Source organism: Scylla paramamosain, chromosome 1 (genome assembly GCF_035594125.1).
Source record: "Scylla paramamosain isolate STU-SP2022 chromosome 1, ASM3559412v1, whole genome shotgun sequence".
In the NCBI taxonomy this organism is placed as follows: Eukaryota; Metazoa; Arthropoda; class Malacostraca; order Decapoda; family Portunidae; genus Scylla; species Scylla paramamosain.
In genome coordinates, this window is record NC_087151.1 from 29,136,021 (window position 1) to 29,156,020 (window position 20,000).

At 44.0% G+C, this 20,000-nt stretch overlaps 2 protein-coding genes across 2 annotated transcripts in view; one reads left to right on the plus strand and one right to left on the minus strand.

The window, feature by feature from the left end:
* LOC135103009 (FMRFamide-related neuropeptides-like) overlaps positions 1–14,491 on the minus strand; it is an 83,354-nt gene extending 68,863 nt beyond the window's left edge. Inside the window, exon 1 of the mRNA XM_064008852.1 lies at positions 14,335–14,491. The gene's annotated coding sequence lies outside the window, so the exon portion shown is untranslated. The remainder of the gene's footprint in view (positions 1–14,334) is intronic.
* The window catches only part of LOC135102990 (sulfotransferase 1E1-like), a 101,383-nt gene that overhangs the window by 16,339 nt on the left and 65,044 nt on the right, over positions 1–20,000 (plus strand). The gene's annotated exons all lie outside the window — the stretch shown is intronic.

Below are 20,000 nucleotides of genomic sequence, written 5' to 3' on the forward strand. Positions count from 1 at the left end.
AATGTCGGTTATTAGTGCTGATGTGGCTTTGCTTGGTCAGCTCTGGCAGTAGTAAACGTAAAGATAGTTTATTTGTTTCGTTTTTTGTTTACTTCCTATCGAAAATACCATGTTATTTTTATTGTTTTTTTCTATTTTTTTTTTTATATTTATTTTACTTTTAATTTTTACTTTTATTTCCTTCACGTTTCGTCTGAAGAGATTTAGATAAATGAGGGTGAGTAACTACCTTCACTATCCTACATCTCATCTTAGGTTTATCACGAGCAGCTTCAATTAGGACTGCTGTTGTTTGTTCTTCGCTTGCGTTCATCTGTCTTCCTGTCTTATAGCTTCTCCTCCTCCTAGCTCCTCTCCGTCCTCCACTCCTCTGACTGGCCTGTTTATCCTCTGTGCTGTGACTAGATATTCGCTCTCTTCTTCCCGCAGAGTGTGCGCATTTACCTCTTCTTGTCTAATCCTCCCTCCAGGCTACGCACTTCTTACACCTGTAATTAGCCAGCTGTCCAGGGTAAGGTGAACTAAACTCTTGCTTACCTGTGGCTGTGTGTGTGTGTGTGTGTGTGTGTGTGTGTGTGTGTGTGTGTGTGTGTGTGTGGGTGGGTGGGTGTGGGTGCGTGCGCTGACAGAAATAAAGAATGGACAGAGTAGGAGGAAGAGGGATGTTTAATGTGTGTGTGTGTGTGTGTGTGTGTGTGTGTGTGGGTGTGTGGGTGGGTGGGTGGGTGGCTTGGTGTTTACAAGAAAGAGAGAGAGAGAGAGAGAGAGAGAGAGAGAGAGAGAGAGAGAGAGAGAGAGAGAGAGAGAGAGAGAGAGAGAGAGTGTGTGTTTGTTCATAGAGATACAGAGGCACACACACACACACACACACACACACACACACACACACACACACACACACACACACACACACACACACACACACACACACACACACAGTAGGAGCTCATCCACGGCTCTTTCTCTCACCTGAAACATCTCATCAACCAACAACAAAGGCCTAATCCTGCCTCCTCTTACCTTGCTTTCCCCACAACATCGAGACAGAACGAGAGAAGCAGAGAGAGAGAGAGAGAGAGAGAGAGAGAGAGAGAGAGAGAGAGAGAGAGAGAGAGAGAGAGAGAGAGAGAGAGAAACCAATAACTTTTTCCTCAGCTTTTTCCCATCTCTCTCTCTCTCTCTCTCTCTCTCTCTCTCTCTCTCTCTCTCTCTCTCTCTCTCTCTCTCTCTCTCTCTCTCTCTCTCTCTCTCTCTCGTCGTAAGTTTCTATTTTCCTCTTCATCTTTCCCGAGTCGGCTTCCCTCGCTGGCTACACGGCCGGTGGGTAACCATCAATCAAACAGTAACTGCCTCGTTTGGAACCAGTCGAGTCTCACGGCGATAATTTAACGCTTGTCATCGTCCTCACTGCGGCTGCCGGCGGGACGTTGCGAAAAGGACCCGCTGCCAATCTGCTTTCTGGGGCTTATGTTGCCTTGAGGGAGTGTGTGTGTGTGTGTGTGTGTGTGTGTGTTGCTATTGTTAGTGCAAGTTATGTATTCACCCCTGCTTGTCCCCTTAGGCAGGTTTACCCCGCAGCTCATTTCTATGGGAAGGTTTATCATGTTTAATTTGTCTTCAGCAGCCGTATTGCATGTTTTGTGTTGTTACTCGTTACATTTTTAATTTTTTTTGATGATTTTTGATGTCCAGGAACTTTCAAGGATTTTGTTGGCTGTGGTGTTGTTAGAAATATGTGCTATTTTAATTTTTTTGCTGTTTGAGTTTTTTTTTCTTTTAACTGTAAGTACTCTATATGGAGAGTAGTTTTTCCCTCTCTATTAACTAAATGCTCTATATGGGGATTAGTAACTATGTGCGTGACTGATTTTGTGGCGGTGAATTTCATGTTTAAATATACTCGGAGAACAGTTCTAATAGTCTCAAGGATTTTAGTAGTGTGGGGGAATGGTACATAATTACGATGATGATACTAATAAATATAATCATCATAATACCAGTTAGGATGACGATTTGGATTATCTTTCGTCAAAACAAATGTAATCTATTCACCACAAGTGCACACGTTGCTGTAAAAAGAATAAAAAAAAATCCGCTATGATAATTTTAAAAGTACCTATTACATAAGAAAGAAACTGGAGGTAGGAGAAGGAATGGCGGGGAAAGCGTTGTCTTGTTAAACACCGTCTTTCTATCTCACCTCCGTACCTTTCCTCTTTCATCTCCCTGGGGTCCTGTTTCTCTCTACCACAGTGGCTTAGGAACATGGCTAAGTGTTCCCTAGACGAGCACCTTGGACCCTTACCAATACCTTGTGATGTGTCGGGCATGCCTTCAGGGAATACACTAATGTTTCTCGCGCGCTCCTTTGCTGCTGGCGTGATCCTGAGAACCCCTGAAGGAAGTCCCGTATTGCCGTACAGACTAAGAGCGGTTATCCCTGTTTCCTACCCCGAGGTTTAAGTGGGACGCTAGCCTTGGGAGACGCCCCGGGTGATGGAGAATGTAATAAAGCACTGAAGGGGAACGCGAGGGGAGTGATCAGGGGTGTGTCCGTTAAGTTAATGATCGCCTTACAATTGTTAACGTTTAATTAGCGGATTGCCAAATGAAGGGCGCTGGAAGGAGGAGGGGAGATTGTGGTTTATGTTTTTCTTTATCATTCTATTGCTTAAACTTGTGTGTTATGATTAGTTTGCGTGAAATTGTTATGGTTTTGTTCTTGGGATTGCCGTAAGTGATCCAGATTCTCCCTCTCCTTTCTGTTTTGCTTCACTAAAAGTTTCTCCTTTCACGAATAATATTAATCTTTTTGTCAGCCTTATGAAGTATAGGTTTTCTGATGTATTCCTTTCTAATGGTGGTGCAGAATCTCCATTTTCTCCTTTCTTTACTACCAATTGTTTGATTCTGTTTTATATCATATGTTTTCGCAATGGAGTACAGAATAACGCGATCATGGCTGCCGTCTTTGCCTCCTCTTGTCATGATAAAAAAACTAAAAAAAGACATGGTAGTTATACACGACGTTACTAAGAGGCAAAGATCGCATGCCTCCGCAACTCGGAAGGAATTTCCAAAGAAGGAAGGGTTAAGGGAAGGAACATTTGACGAAGTTGAAAAAACATGTCTTGGATCCACATTAATATTCAAATAAGTCTCGAAGTCTAATCAGTAGGTTCCGCTGCCCAAACTCCAAATCCACCCTTTTATAAGAACGATATTGAAATTGGTTACGAATTTTTTTCTGGTGTATTCTTCAGACAGACAGACAAATAGGAAGGCAAACAGACAGGAACAGGTAGACGGACAAAGACAGGTTGGCAGATAGATTAGTACGGGTGAATGTATGCGTTTTTGTCAGATGCGATTGTAACAATTGTTCCTTTTACATCCAGTTTGCCTTGATGTCTTATTCATATTTTTCTAGTTTCATTTGCTCTTATTTTCCTTTCAGAACTTTACGAAACTTATTAATTCATTCTACTGTTGTTATTCCCCGACCCTATTCTCCGATCCTTCCTCTCAATCTCTCTACTTTCCCTGTCCCAAATTTAGTGCCTTTCCTCCTCGGCCCATTGCCCCGTCATCTGCAGGAGACATAGTAGTCCTGAAACCAGCAGCAGACCACTATAGGAGTCGCCAGGAGGAGGAGGAGGAGGAGGAGGAGGTGGTCATCGCTGGGTCTGTCAGGAACCAAGCGAGGGCCACGCATTCTTTTTTCTTCTCCAGCTCCTCATTTTCCAGCTGAGCGAAGAGGAAGCGGGACAGACACACGAGGTTTAGTGGGTGCGGTGATTGCAATGATGAACTTGTTTGTCGTGAAGTGAGGCTTGAGAGAGAGAGAGAGAGAGAGAGAGAGAGAGAGAGAGAGAGAGAGAGAGAGAGAGAGAGAGAGAGAGAGAGAGAGAGAGAGAGAGAGAGAGAGAGAGAGTAAAGAGGCGTGGGGAAAATGAGGGACGTTGTGGTTGGGAAAACAGAGAGTGAGGAAGTGAGGGGCGACAAGACTGAGGAGAAAAGAGAGAACGTAGAGAGAGAGAGAGAGAGAGAGAGAGGAAGTGTAGAGAAAGGGAGGGCAAGGAAGTATAGACTACAGAAAGAGGGAATGAGTGGTGGGAGGAAAGGAAGGTAAGGAAAAGAAGAAACAAGAGTGGAAAGGTCAAATAAGGAAGCGAGTGAAGAGAAAAAGAGTGAAAAAGTGAGACGAACAAGGGAGGAGAATGACAGAAGGGCGTGAGGAGCGGAAAAAAAAAAGAGAGAGAGAGAGGATGAGTGAGACGAACAGAGGATGAGGGAGTGAATAAGTGAGAGGAGTGACAGCGTGGGCAAGGAGCAGCACGCACGTATGTAGGAGGAAAGTTGTGTGATATATTGCAGCCACAAGGATTATGATTCTGTGTGGCTTGATAACGTGTCTCTGTCCGGCTCTAATTTAGTTGATGTATTTATTTTCCAAGGTGAGAGAGAGAGAGAGAGAGAGAGAGAGAGAGAGAGAGAGAGAGAGAGAGAGAGAGAGAGAGAGAGAGAGAGAGATTGTGCATAAGAACATAAGAAATAAGGGAAGCTGCAAGAAGCCACCAGGCTTACACGTGGCAGTCCCTGAGATAAAGGAGCGCGTATGATGTGATTGTGTTGTTTGGTGAAGGGGGTCTGTGTGTGTGTGTGTGTGTGTGTGTGTGTGTGTGTGTGTGTGTGTGTGTGTGTGTGTGTGTGTGTGTATTTCCAAGTAGCTACGTTTTTTTTTTTTTTTTTTGTTTAGATTCAGTTCGCTGTTTTTTTTTTTTTTTTCTCGTACAAATTTGATTCGGTTTTCTCTTCCTGTTCGTCTTCCTCTCTCTCTCTCTCTCTCTCTCTCTCTCTCTCTCTCTCTCTCTCTCTCTCTCTCTCTCTCTCTCTCTCTCTCTCTCTCTCTCTCTCTCTCTCTCTCTCTCTCTCTCTCTCTCATCCTACACACAATTTCCTTTCTCTCTATTTCTTTTTATCAAATTCCTCCTCCTCCTCCTCCTCCTCCTCCTCCTCCTCCTCCTCCTCCTCCTCCTCCTCCTCCTCCAGTTCAATCTGGCTACAAAGTCAATAAGAAATAGGTTTAGTTATATCGAAGTTGATTCTGTTGTCGCTCACGGATGCTGTGTGTGTGTGTGTGTGTGTGTGTGTGTGTGTGTGTGTGTGTGTGTGTGTGTGTGTGTGTGTATGTTCCCTCGCCACCTGTTAATGAAGCGACATGGTGCCAGTGCCGATTATTTAAAGGCTCATCACACCTAGGCCTGGATCCTGCTCGCGTTCCGTCCCTCCTTCCCTCGTCTCATATCTCTTTAGCCTGCCTCTCCCTCCCCTTGCTTATGCTTCTGTTGCTCTTCATGTTTCTCTTCCTGCTCTTGCTTCTTCTTGATCTGCTTCGTGATCTGCTTCATCTGGTTCTGCTTCATCTGGTTCTGCTTCATCTGGTTCTGCTTCTTCTGGTTCTCCTCCTCCTCCTCCTCCTCTTCCTCCTCCTCCTCCTCCTCCTCCTCCTCCTCCTCCTCCTCCTCCTCCTCCTCCTCCTCCTCCTCCTCCTCCTCCTCCTCCTCCTCCTCCTCCTCCTCCTGTCTCCCCGATTTTCCTCTTTACCCGCTTGGCATTTTTTTTAACTCTCTCTCTCTCTCTCTCTCTCTCTCTCTCTCTCTCTCTCTCTCTCTCTCTCTCTCTCTCTCTCTCTCTCTCTCGTGTTTTATTTTGTATTGCAATTTTTTCCCCATCAGCGTAAATCATCTGTGCAACACGTGTGTGTGTGTGTGTGTGTTTTCGAGATAGTGCATGCAAAATTTTTTATATATCTTTTTCCCACACACTTCTTTGAAATATCTACACGCGCGCGCGCGCGCAGACACACACACACACACACACACACACACACACACACACACACACACACACACACACACACACACACACACACACACACACACACACACACACACACACACACACACACACACACACACACACGGAATATTCCTCCACTTAAAACACCACACATACTCATATAAATAATAATATAAATAGCAATAATAATAATTGTAATGATAATAATAATAATAATAATAATGATAATAATAATAATAAAACACGACTTTCATATTCAGGTATATACAAACAAGCTACTACCACCACCACCACCACCACCACCACCACCACCACCACCACCACCACCCATACAGTATACCACTATTCCCTTCTACGTTACTTTAGCGGCGGCGGCGTATCCATTAGATTAACTCGAGGGCTCACACGGCGGCGTTCGAGATTACGTTATGCTCTCACCCTAGTGAACCTAGAAGCCGCCAGACCGTTACCTTGGGTCTGTATATTATCTCCCTACAGGTGAGGAGGCACAGGTAGCGATAGTTTCTCTCTCTCTCTCTCTCTCTCTCTCTCTCTCTCTCTCTCTCTCTCTCTCTCTCTCTCTCTCTCTCTCTCTCTCTCTCTCTCTCTCTCTCTCTCTCTCTCTCTCTCTCTCTCTCTCTCTCTCTCTCTCTCTCTCTCTCGGCCAGATGTGTGACGGAAGGTGTTTAATTAGCGTCGCAGGTAGGAAGGAAGCAGGTGAAGGAGGTGCAAGAAGAAAGGAAGGAAGGGCACGTGAGAGAAGATGAGGTGGACGAAGTGAGAGAATGGAAGGGAAGCAGGGGAGAATATTAATTGGTGTGTGTGTGTGTGTGTGTGTGTGTGTGTGTGTGTGTGTGTGTGTGTGTGTGTAGCATGAAGAGAAGTAGGAGGAAGTGTTGGAAGTAATCGTGCGTGCAAGGAAGATATATAGGGAAGATATGTAGTTGAGGGTAGGATTGAAGGAGGAGGAGAAGGAGGAGGAGGAGGAGGAGGAGGAGGAAGAACACCAGCATTTAGTGGAGTAGAGGGACTGCACTGGAGGGAGCTGGCTAGGGTGAGGAAGAGTACAGGGAGGATGAGGAGGAAGAGGATGAGGGCAGGAAAGAAAAGGATGAGTGGGACGTGAACAACCACTACACTGTATCATAACCTTCAGGAAAAATGTTATGCCAAGCTTTATTTACGAGATCAAATTTTCCGCTTTGACAAGACTTTGATTTTCCTCCTACTTTCCTTTCCTTCATCACTTTAACCCTTACTTAACTCCCCCACTCCTGTTACCTCTGCCTCTCCTGTCCTTTAAACACACACCTGTATATCACCTCAGTGCGTCTTCTGCCATCGTCCCTTCACCTAGCAAATTATAGTTTTTACTTGATGAAAGCAAGAAATAAATGAATGAATTGTGGTGATGTCACACACTCGCTTAGGGCTTGTCAGTTTTGACGAATTGTGTCTTTCTAAAGCGGAGGGAGAGAGAGAGAGAGAGAGAGAGAGAGAGAGAGAGAGAGAGAGAGAGAGAGAGAGAGAGAGTATAGGTGTATTTGTTAAAAGGTGCATGTAGAAATCCAGAACTATATATACGCATGGTGTATGTATGTATGTATGTATGTATGAATAAGTCAGATGACATGGGGTATGTACAGGGGAGAGAAACAAAGAGCCAGTGGAATGAATGCTCTCTCTCTCTCTCTCTCTCTCTCTCTCTCTCTCTCTCTCTCTCTCTCTCTCTCTCTCTCTCTCTCTCTCTCTCTCTCTCTCTCTCTCTCTCTCTCTCTCTCTCTCTCTCTCTCTCTCTCTCCCTCCCTCCCTCCCTCCCTCCCTCCCTCCCTCCCTCCCAGCTTCCTCTTTCCCCAGTAGTATCCATGGGCCCGTCGATTACTCACTGGGACTCGTCTAAATCACCCATCGTCTGGTTTTCAAGGGGAGCGCGCACACACGCACACCTCACCACGCGACAAGCTTAAGAGAAGCAAAAAAAAGAGAGAGAGAGAGAGAGAGAGAGAGAGAGAGAGAGAGAGAGAGAGAGAGAGAGAGAGAGAGAGAGAGAGAGAGAATAAAAAGCCACACACAAATAGAACAGTTTGTATATTTTCTTTTAACTCCAACTCTCTCTTATCAGCGCGATGTTTCTAGTGTTGTTCTTTTATCTGGACATTTTGATTGCCTCCATGTTGTTTATGTGCGAAGATTTGCCAGCCAGATACTGTTATTTTATATGCGTTTTTTTTTATTTATTTATTTTTCGTTTTTTTCCGTTTTTTTTTTCTTCTTTTTCCTGTGGATATTTGTAACTTGTATTTGTCACTGCTGTTATCGCGTGGGAATGTGCCGGTGAGTGTTCGGTTATTTGTCAATATTTTTTGAAGGGGTATGCATTCCGGATCCATACTTTTTACTACATAAATTGTCAACTTTACTCCTCTGCTGATAGATGAACTGCCGCCCCCGCCACTACACACACACACACACACACACACACACACACACACACACACACACACACACACACACACACACACACACACACACACACACACACACACACACACACACACACACGTACACTTACACAGAATTCATCACTTCCTCCTCACCTCTTCCTTTCATTTACATTCTCCTCTCACCGGTAGCTGTTCCTTATTTTTCCTCTCGTCCCTGCTTCACTTATTCCCAGCTTCTCCTTTCACGTCTTCAGCATCACTGTTTACCATTCCTTCGTTTCTCTTCTCTTCTTCCATTATTATTTTCTCATTGTTCCTTTCTTTATCTTTTTTTTTCAGTGTCATTCATTCTTCTTTCACTTCTTCATCATCTTAAGTCACTTCTTGCTTTCCATCTCTTACTCAACACACTAGCCGCTTCTCTACACTTTCATTACATTCCCCTCGCCTCGCCATTCATTCCCTGCCTTTCTCCACCTGTCCATTTTCAACTAATATCTTCGCCCCTTGCACTTTTAAACCCTCATTCCTTTCCTTTCTCTCCTCATCGCTATTATTCATCGTCACACTTCCATTCCTTCGCTTTTCTCGACCGTCTGTCCCGTCTTGACTCTTTTCCCCCTCTCTTTTCTCATCCTTTCTTTTCTACTTCCATGCCTTTGTCTCCCTCCTCCTTGTACACCTCCATACCTCCCACACTCTTTGTTCCAACCCTGTCTTTCCATTCTTTCTTCCTTAACCTTTCCTCGCTCGTACATCCCTGCCTCGCCTCCTCTCTGTTCCTATATTTCTCTCTCCCTCCCTACTTTCCATGCACTTCGGTGGGTGACACACATCTCAAACTCCGGCCAGGGTTAAGTTTTTTCAGGCCTCTCGGATGTTTTTATGAGCTTGATTTAGTGGCCAGTGTGTTCCTTCTTGTCTGCCCTTGGTTTTGTGGGTCCTCCTCCTCGTCCTCCTCCTCCTCCTCCTCCTCCTCCTCCTCCTCCTCCTCCTCTGTTCCATAAAGCTACGAGAAGAAAATGAAACGAAGGTCTCTCTCTCTCTCTCTCTCTCTCTCTCTCTCTCTCTCTCTCTCTCTCTCTCTCTCTCTCTCTCTCTCTCTCTCTCTCTCTCTCTCTCTCTCTCTCTCTCTCTGAACTGAAATTTATCTTTTTTTGTGCTATGTCGATTTTTCTTATTATTTACATTTGTTGTATTTTTTTCTTTTTTAGTTTTCTTTCTTTGGTCAGATTCATTCCCACGCTTCCCCGCTTTTGTAAGTAAAACTTCCTAGATGTGGGAAAGTTTTTCTGTTCCTTCCTTTAACCTCGAGTATTTGGAAACCAGTGTGTGTGTGTGTGTGTGTGTGTGTGTGTGTGTGTGTGTGTGTGTGTGTGTGTGTGTGTGTGTGTGTGTGTGTGTGTGTGTGTGTGTGTGGAATTAGATTTTTCTTTCTACTAAGTCTCATTGTACACACACACACACACACACTCAAGGAAAACCGAACCTAAATATTTCCCGCTGGGGACATTTCATATAGATTAAATGTCGAGAGAGAGAGAGAGAGAGAGAGAGAGAGAGAGAGAGAGAGAGAGAGAGAGAGAGAGAGAGAGAGAGAGAGAGAGAGTAACCATTGTTGGAAAGAAAAAAAATTCTAGGCTAACTCGGACGATTTAAGTTTTCTCGTTTGCTCTTTCCTCAGATTCCATTAAAATCTCAGTTATTTTGGTTCTTGCCTTTTTTAAATCCTGGCACGATGGCTCCTTGTTTCTACTTGCATGGGAAAAAGCGGGAGAGAATTCTCCGCCGGTTTTAGCTAACAGCACACTGTGGCCAGGGGAAGAGGGGAAGTGTGCCTAGAGGCGAGGAGGGCAAGGGGGAAAGAGGGGAGAGAAAAAGAAGAGAGCAAGAAACTGCACCGTTAGTAGAGTTTGAAGAATGAAAAAGAGAAGTGAGAGAGAGAGAGAGAGAGAGAGAGAGAGAGAGAGAGAGAGAGAGAGAGAGAGAGAGAGAGAGAGAGAGAGAGAGAGAGAGAGAGAGAGAGAGAGAGAGAGAGAGAGAGAGAGAGAGGAGCAAAGACTAAATTAAAAATTGGAATAACCTGTAGTGGGAAGAGAGTTTCCACACACACACACACACACACACACACACACACACACACACACACACACACACACACACACACACACACACACACACACACACACACACACACACACACACAAGCCTTAATGAATCTAATGAACTTGGCCGCATCCCAGACCGCCGCTCCTTCCCCTCCCGTCCTCCTGTTGGGGCCAGCCACCGCCTCCACACACCCATCCCTCCTTCCACTCCCTCTCGGCAGGTTCCCGCGCCCCTCGATGCACAGGTCACGACGGGCCACCAAGTTTTATTCACCGGTGTGTTTCCCCGCGTCGGTCATCGATCCGAGGCGTGTTTTGGTCCGGACTCCTGGGCCGCTTTTGGGAACTGAATTTTAGTTTTTTTTTCTCTCTTTTTTTTTTTTTTTTACTTTTTATAATCGAAAGGAAATTGAGTCTGCCTTTTTTTTTTTTTCGTGTGTGTGTGTGTGTGTGTGGTAGAATGTAATTTTGCTTTATTGCAGTGTCGTAATGTATCGTATAGGATTCCGTTTTATTTTTTTGTCGTTGTTGTTTTATGTGTTTGTTTTTAGTGTGTTGTCTTTTGTGGTAATTGTTTTATTAATGGTATATTAATGTTATTGTTGTAACTGTAATAATAATAATAATGTTGTTGTTGTTGTTGTTGTTGTTGTTGTTGTTGTCGTTGTTGTTGTTGTTGTTGCTGTTGTTGGTAGTGGTGATGGTATTCCTATTGCTGTGCTATTAATTGCATCATAATTACTCACCAGGTGTTTACTCATCAGCCCACAAGAATTGAAATTTTCATTTATTTATCTCACATTAAAAATTCTGTCTTTCCACACACACACACACACACACACACACACACACACACACACACACACACACACACACACACACACACACACACACACACACACACACACACACACACACACACACACACACACACACAAACACACACACACAAGCCTTAATGAATCTAATGAACTTGGCCGCTCGTTTTAGCACTGAAACACCACCCAGCATGCGGAATATGGCCAGATAGGCGTGCTAACACCGCAACTGTGTATATATTTAATTCTTTAACTATTTATTCATCTATTTACTGCTGTGAGAACGCAAAAGCGATTGCGAAGTATAATTCTCATGTTGAAAAGTGTAATGTGTGTGTGTGTGTGTGTGTGTGTGTGTGTGTGTGTGTGTGTGTGTGTGTGTTGAACCTTGAACCAGCTGTTAGTGTGTGATCAGCCAGTCCCCGCATGGCCGCCTGATTGGGTTAGGGCAGCGGTGACCAGCGGCGATTGGCAGGTGACAGGCAGCGCACAGGTGGAAGTGACACCTGAGTTTTATTTGCATCGAGGCGGCGACCCAAAACGTGAAGCATTACTGGTATTGAGATCAGCTCTCTCTCTCTCTCTCTCTCTCTCTCTCTCTCTCTCTCTCTCTCTCTCTCTCTCTCTCTCTCTCTCTCTCTCTCTCTCTCTCTCTCTCTCTCTCTCTCTCTCTCTCTCTCTCTCTCTCTCTCTGTCTCACCTTGCTAATGGGAAAAACGGTATTGTGTAGAAATTTAAACCATGTTAAAGAAATTCGTGTCTTTTTTATGCGAAATATACTGGCAATCTTTTTTTTATCCTAATGTTGTTGTTTGTTTAATGTTCGCTGAAGTTGATGTGAAGCGTTTGTTTAGGTTAAAATTGTTTTTGTTTCTTGATTTCTATTAGATTCGTGGATACATTCTGTGAATTTTACCTAACTTGCAGACTTCCCAATCGACGTGAATTAAATATGAAAAAGAGGTAGAACAAGCGAGAAAAACATCTTGGTAAAAAAAAAAAAAGTCCTATCAGTGTTTTGCCGGGCTACCAAGCCCCAGCCGTGCTCTCACCTCTGCCACGCCTTGGGCATCCTCCCCCACACCGCGGCACACGCACACGTCTTTGGTAATGATGAGACAACCTAGCACTGCCATCACCTGTTGCACCAAATCTCCGGCCGTTACCGTTAGCAGCAGCTGCAGCAGCAACAGCCGCCTGTTGCTCCACACACCTTTGCCGCTGCCACCACCACCACCCTAATAAGCGCCCTTACGTGAGACACAGCCTTACATCACTACGTGACTGTGTGGTGTGTGGTGCCTCATGGTTGCATTGAGTCGTGGCACAAATACAACATAGGCAAGACCATGCAGTTCATGATACATTCCTCAGACGTGCATTGCACTGATGTCTTACTTCGTGACACGAGGCGTACACCATCTTTAAATTCATTGTTATATGCATTAATGATATTGAAAAGAACGTGACATGTCGCGACTCTTCTTTAAAGTTTGTTGTATTATCTGTTGCAAGTGAAGAGTTAGGATTTGTTTAGTCAATTGTTATTTGAATAACTGACGTGTATCAGTGATCTTGAAACTAAAATAACGAGTATTTGTTATTTTCTTTAAAGAATTATTATAATCTTTGGCAGTAAGGAATTCTTTTTTAAAAATTCATCTTTTAAATTTTTTGTCAAAGCGTTTCTTAATAAACCTTGCCGACATCGCGGCTAGCGGGCTTGTAATCGTTGCCTTTGATCCTGGCGTGAGAAGGTTGGCTGATGCAGCTTCTCTGAATTCTCTGAATGCAAAGCCACCGTTCACAAGCTGAAAGGCTGAGGCCGCGAAGATTTATTGCCGCCAGAAAATCTTTTAATTTATCGTCTAATTCATCGTCCCTAAATCCTGGCATCTTTTCCTTGCATTTATTCTAGAACGAGTTATGACGCTGAACTTTACCGTATATTAAAAAAAAAATGTTGTATGGTGCTTTGCCTCGCAAGTATCCGCTGTATCCATGTCACATCCGTCCCCTCCTTCTGGCACGTTATGCCGCATGTTGCAGCAGAACCTCACCTGTTGTGCTCACCTCTTGCACCTCACCTTCACCTGATTAGCTGTTATTTGATCAACACCGCAGTACGCCCCGATATAATTTAGAAATAGGCATATGTCTTTAATTTTAGTTCTCCTTATAACTGTCTTGTGATTATAACTTCCTATCTGAACAGTTATATTCTTAAAAAATAACCCATGAAGTATTTGTTTTAACTGGTTTATTTCTTCATCCCCTTAACGGAGCCGTGCTTTCTTTAAAAATAATCTTCGCCGGTAGCATCAAAAGCTTACACATGCACCGCGCCTATCAGTGCTGCAACACTAAACACACCCTAACGTCAGACTTTTACCCGGCAAGTGGAAGACAATCTTCAGTACTCTGCCTTGTCGGTAAAACACTACCGACACACCGCAGCGTGTCGCGTTTCGGTCCGCCACGCCTCGCCGCTGCCTATTAAGCCGTCATGCCATTTGCCGTCCCACCGCTCTTTTATTCATAAAACCTACTGAGGGCAATAGTGCTTCGGATTCGTACATTTAACGATAAAATATTCCATCCTTTCTCAATGAACGAGTGAATGAGTGATGCAGCATTAGTGATCACAGTGTGCGTCACTATTGTATAAAGGAGCACCGCTCGGCATTCTTCGAGCTCATCGCATCTAGAGGTAAAGCCAGCGTGGAGTTAGAGTTCATACCGCCTGAGAACACGAGTGAGCAGCAGTAAAATCTTCTCTTTAATCATTAATCGCATGGAAGATCGAGATGAAGACGGCAAGTCAAGCGTTGAAGTTCCTGAGGCGCGGGAGGCGAGGCGAGGCCAGCCGTCACCTTGGCCGCGTCTCAGCACGTGACGCAGCCATCGTGATGGCACTCACTTAATTCCTCATTAAGGTGCAAAAGACTGAATTATCAGGGAGACGAGAGCATGCAAGACTCTCCAAGTAGTTGGTTAATGTTGGCCAATGAGAGACAAGTGTGACCTAAGGCGTCACACACTCCGGTTAGACATGTGCACGACAGCTGACGTTACGAATCGAGTAAAGGTAGATGCACTTACCTGGCTTGGAGGTAAAGGTGTGTGTCTGGAGATGTAGAAAGCGAGGGAGCGAGCTGGGCTGCTGTTGCTGCTGTGCTGGCACGAGGTGCGCGGAGAGTGGAGACCCAACGGGAAGTGGACGGGACGAGGCCGCGTCACCTGTATATATACCTACCTGCCTCCGGACGGTGGTCGCGCCCCGCCCCTCCTGGTTCAGAGCACCGCTGACATTTGGGTTTCTTGGTGACGTCACTACCGGAGCTGCCATGTTGGGGGGAGGGCATAATTTTGATAAGAGGTTATGTCTTTTGTTTCATATTCTGCATCTTCAACGCGAATGGTTACACTGTTCTTTATTTATTTATTTATTCTTGAAGCAGATATGTTTCGTTCATTGTTTTGCCCATTTCACTTTGAGATGCAGACGAAGGCGGTGACGTGGGGAGAGAGTTAAGGGGTAAGGGGGTGGGTCCTCCGCCCGAGGGAACAGGCGACACCGGCGAGGTTCATGGAGGATTGCTTATTCGCCTTTTGTCATCTCCCGTTCATTCGCCCACGCCAGTCACCCTCCTCCCGGCGACCCCCTTCGATGCCCTCCGCCAACCCACCCACCCAGCCACCCCCGCCACCAAACCGTGCTTCTTCCATTCCCTATCCACGTCACTTCAGTCTCCTCCCACGCTATACCAGACAAATACACCCCAATCCGCCCCTCAGCCCACGCAGTCCATTTCCCTCTCTCTCTTCCTCTCTGTGGCCTCCTTCCTTCCCCCTTCCTTCCAGGCCAACTACCGATACCCCCCCATCGAAATGTAACCCCCGACATGTTGCCCCCGCCTTATCTGCCGCCCACTCCTCCTCTCACTCCCCGAGATTCACACGCCCACACGGCTGCACGTGGGTCCCTCACCTCTTCATACCCTCCACGTTAAAATTGTCGGCCACACTTATTTTCACTCCTGCCTCAAAATATATTCAACAATTTTAATATCACCGTCCTGCGTCATATATGCAACCGTCCCTCTTACTTCCCCTTATCCTCCATTATCTCCACATCCCCCGGCCTTCCCCTTCCATCCCTCCTCCTCCCCCCTCTCTCTCTCTCTCTCTCTATCTCTCCCCTCGACAAGAGCACCTACTCGTACCTGTGTTGCTTGTGAAGAGGAGACTCATCACCTCTCACCTGACACATGACTCATACCTCGCGTGCCACTCCAGCCTCTTCACACTGTATAGCAGAGCGCGCGTCTTGTTTTCCGCTGGCAGTATTAGTGTGCGCCAAAAGCCAAGATACAAATGTAAAGCCAATAAGAATAAACTTTGAATAGCGGTGCCGTAGTAGTGTTAATAGTAAATCTTTTGAGGGAGGTCTTAAGGATGTGTGTTTCTCTCTCTCTCTCTCTCTCTCTCTCTCTCTCTCTCTCTCTCTCTCTCTCTCTCTCTCTCTCTCTCTCTCTCTCTCTCTCTCTCTCTCTCTCTCTCTCTCTCTCTCTCTCTCTCTCTCTCTCTCTTCAAACAAGATTTTATACTAATTGGAAAAAAAGATTCATTTAGGAAATGTTTATCTATCATTGTTTGTTTGTCAGTGGAATAATGATAATTGCTTTTGTAATCAAAGCTGTTTAACGAAATGACAGCGAATAGAGAGAGAGAGAGAGAGAGAGAGAGAGAGAGAGAGAGAGAGAGAGAGAGAGAGAGAGAGAGAGAGGATGGAGGGGATCATAGCGAGGGGAAAAATTTATATTGTGATCCGACTATTAGCGGTTTGGTATTATTTCATCAGTAATTTATCAAAAGTGTGAATCTCCTGGTGACGCCAGTATCCCTCTCAACATTTTTTTTCATGTGTGTGTGTGTGTGTGTGTGTGTGTGTGTGTGTGTGTTTCTTTTCCCTTGTCCGCTTTTATGACAACCAAAGCATCAATTTTCCCCAGCCACGTGTTGTCACTCATTCATATTCTCCTATTGCTTTATTGTTTTGCCGATTGAAATTTTTTTCCCTGTTTTGTTTTTCACTTGAACTGTCTTTTTTTTTATATGTTTTTTTTTTTTTTTTATAAATTTCGCCTTCGATTTTCTTTATCTTCATTTTAATTTTTCTTTTCTTGCTTTGTTATTTATATTTGTGTCACCATTAAGGACTGTTGTGGCGCATCTGTATCCGTGACCTTAAGTATTCTTCGTATTTACGGCAGGCATTCACAATTGTATGGTCATGCACTTGTTGATCTTTCATCCTTCTTTATGTAGCTGCTTAGGTAGGACACACGGGAGAGATGAGGAGGACAGAACTAAGAGAGGGAAGGATTTAGGTATTTCATAGACGTGACAATAAATCAAGATAAGGAGGAGGAATGCTAAGGGATACAAACAGCAACAGATATTGCGGTCTTTACCAGGCTGTTTGAATTTAACTATCCTATTCTTAACTACTAGTGGAAAGACAAGATAGCAGAGTAAAAGGCTCAAGCAAAGTAGAAGGCAAAGAAGGAGGAAGAGAAGGAGAAGAACAACAAGAACACATTCATCCTACACTTAACTACTAGTGGAAGAGAAAGAATAGCTACGTAGAAGGCTCAAAGCAAAGTAGAAAGCGAAGGAAGAGGAGAAAAAGAAGAAGGAGAAAGCGATGCAACTCCCTCCTGTCCTCACTGCCTCTGGGATCAGCCACGAATCACTGAGTTTAGGACGTTTCTAGCCGGTGTTGGTCAAGGGGCAGGGAAGGGATGTGAGGCAGGGGGAGGGTGACGTCCATGGAGGGAGGTGAAAACTGCTCAGGGAATGGACAAGGACAGCAGGCAATTTGTGCTGGTTTCGTTCACTTAGTTGTCTTTGTTTCTTGGTGCCTCGTGTAGTACTGTGGTGGGAAATTTGGCAGTTTAGGGTTATTTGGTCTTGGAGTCGTAGTGTCTGATTCCAAGTAGTGTTAAGAGAGAAAATGTTTTTTTTTTTTTCAGTATTGTTTAAGTGAAATGTGTTCAATATCTATACATTGTGAAATGGAGAAGAGTCCAATATTTCTACTTGGTGTTAAATATATTATGTGTCGATTATTTCGTGCTGGTGTTAGATATAGTAGGTGTCGAATATTTATTTCTTCCGGTAGCTAAGTAGAGTGCGTGTCAAATATTTCTGCATGGTGCTAAAGAGAGAGAGAGTGAGTGTCAGACATTTCCACCAGGTGTCAAACAGAAATGATGAATATTTCTATTAGTGTTAAAACGAATGAATGCCGAATATTTCAACGTAGTGTTAGAGAGAGTGTCGTGTATTTGTATTTGGTGTTAAAGAGAATGCAAGCAAATATCTATTGTTTCACATGAATGTTTTCCCTGACCAAAAATCGAGTCATCTTTAAGTAATGTTTCTACGCAGTGTTTAGTTAAGTTTAATATCTTTCGTTTTACCGGTGGTTCTCTCAGTGGTTTGTTTGGCTCTATATTGCCACAGAAATTGCTACCATGAATCTCGAAGTACCGTGAGCGAAATATATATTGCAGTACCCAAGAAGAATATACAGTCCAGTACCTTTATCGAAATAGCTACTTTACTATTCCAATTACCCTTGCACAGGCGAGCTTCATTAGTTTTACATGTGGATTTACTTGGTGACTTGTAATCTTGACTGGCCGTGCTTTTCGGATTACAAAGATGAACGTTATGGCTTAAGTACATGTACCTCCTTTTCTTCCTTCTCTTACTCCCATTTCCTAATTTCTATTCTTTTGTTCCTCTAACCACATGTTTCTTCTCTTTACGATTATCTTGCTCGACGAATCCTTTTCTTTCCTGATTATTTTATTCTTCCTTTATTTTTCCTTTCTCAGACACTAATCATCTCCCATTTTTTTCTTACCGACTTTCTTTTCTGTTACACTTTACTCAGCAACATTAACTTACTTTTCCTTAGTTTCTAACTCCTGCCTACATTCCCTATTCTTCCCTTCCTCCCTATCTTCTTCATTACTCTGCCCATCTCCCTCATGCACCTCCAGCCCCTCTGCTCCTCCCTTCTCTTAGTACCGCCACTGCCTCCCGAGACTGCCTTCGTTAGGAGAGCAAGTGCCGGGGAGACGCACGGGGGCGCTGGGTATGAAGGGGACGATGCATGTACTGACACCACCACCACCACCACCACCACCACCACTCAAGGACAGCTGGAATAAGAGATAGAGATGACCAGTTCATTTGTCTGTTTTAATCTCTATACCTGTTAATTTGTCTATATTACCTGTTTGTAGCTGTTGATTTCTTCATGTTAATCTCTTTGCCTGTGAACCAGTCAGTCGAAGTCTCAGAATCCATAAGAGAAAGAGGGAGTTGGCCTGTTAATTTGTCCATTTTAATCTCTTTACCTGAAGAGAGAAAAGAAGATAAAAGAAGCTCTACGGTAAACATATATATATATATATGTATATATATATATATATATATATATATATATATATATATATATATATATATATATATATATATATATATATATATATATATATATATATATATATATATATATATATATATATATATATATATATATATATATATATATATATGTATATAATTTCTACAAGAGGAATCCTTAAAGATCTGTCAATACAAAGACTATAGCTCCGCATCTACATCTACACCTACATCTATCCGTTAATTTCTCAATCTTAACCATCTTCATCTTAATCTCTGCCCGTGCGCCAGTCAAGCGTAGCCTCAGCATCTGTCTTTATTTACTACACTTATCTGTTCGTAATTTATGCTTGGCTACCCATTTTTGTCTCCGTTTTTTCTTTGTAAGACAGATTCGCCATTTCCAGTACCGAGTAGAAAAAAAGGCAACCAATGAATTGAGATCCATGACTCTCTTCGTTATCTGCATGGTTTTGCGTCGTGCACGCGTTGGTCGTCTCGAGCAATACATTTTCTTTCATTAACTGGACTGACAGAAATAAAAGCGCGAAAAATGTTACGTGTCCCTGCAGATGTGTAAGAATAATGAAAACTGACGACACTCCGTCCCTGGTTACAAACAGAGCTAAAGGATGAAGGTGAAAGAATAAACGTATAGGCAGCGATATATTCATTTGTTTCGTTGTAATAAAAGCGAATGTTGTGTGCCGCTCGTAATTAAAGTATATCGAGTTAGGTTGCGCCTCCCCTCTGCGTCTCCCCTCTTTCCTTTTGAAGCAGACCCCTTGGAGGCGAGTTAATTGTAACGAGGACACTGCGACACATCAGTGCGGCGCCAACACGCTCAAGTTCCACCTACTCTCTCCCCTTGTGCTGTTTTATTGAGTGCCTTGCCGGACAGACACAGAAGGAGGCGCTCGAGAGGTGTTGATGGAGACCCGAGACTGTCATTCGTGCCCAGTTCAAGTTCTCTTTCGTGCATTATATCGTTCATGCGGGACGCTGTGATATGCTTCAGGCTCGGTACGTATGTTTGTTGTCGCGGTCGTCGTTGGCGGTAGTGGTGGCGGTGGTATTGGTGGTGGTGGTTGTGGTGGTGGTGGTAGTGGTAGTGGTAGTAACTGTAGTACTTTTTTTATTTTTCATTGTTTTCTTCCTTTATTTCGTTCCTTTCCTTTTTCCGTCTTCTTCTTCTTCTTCTTCTTCTTCTTCTTCTTCTTCTTCTTCTTCTTCTTCTTCTTCTTCTTCTTCTTCTTCTTCTTCTTCTTCTTCTTCTTCTTCTT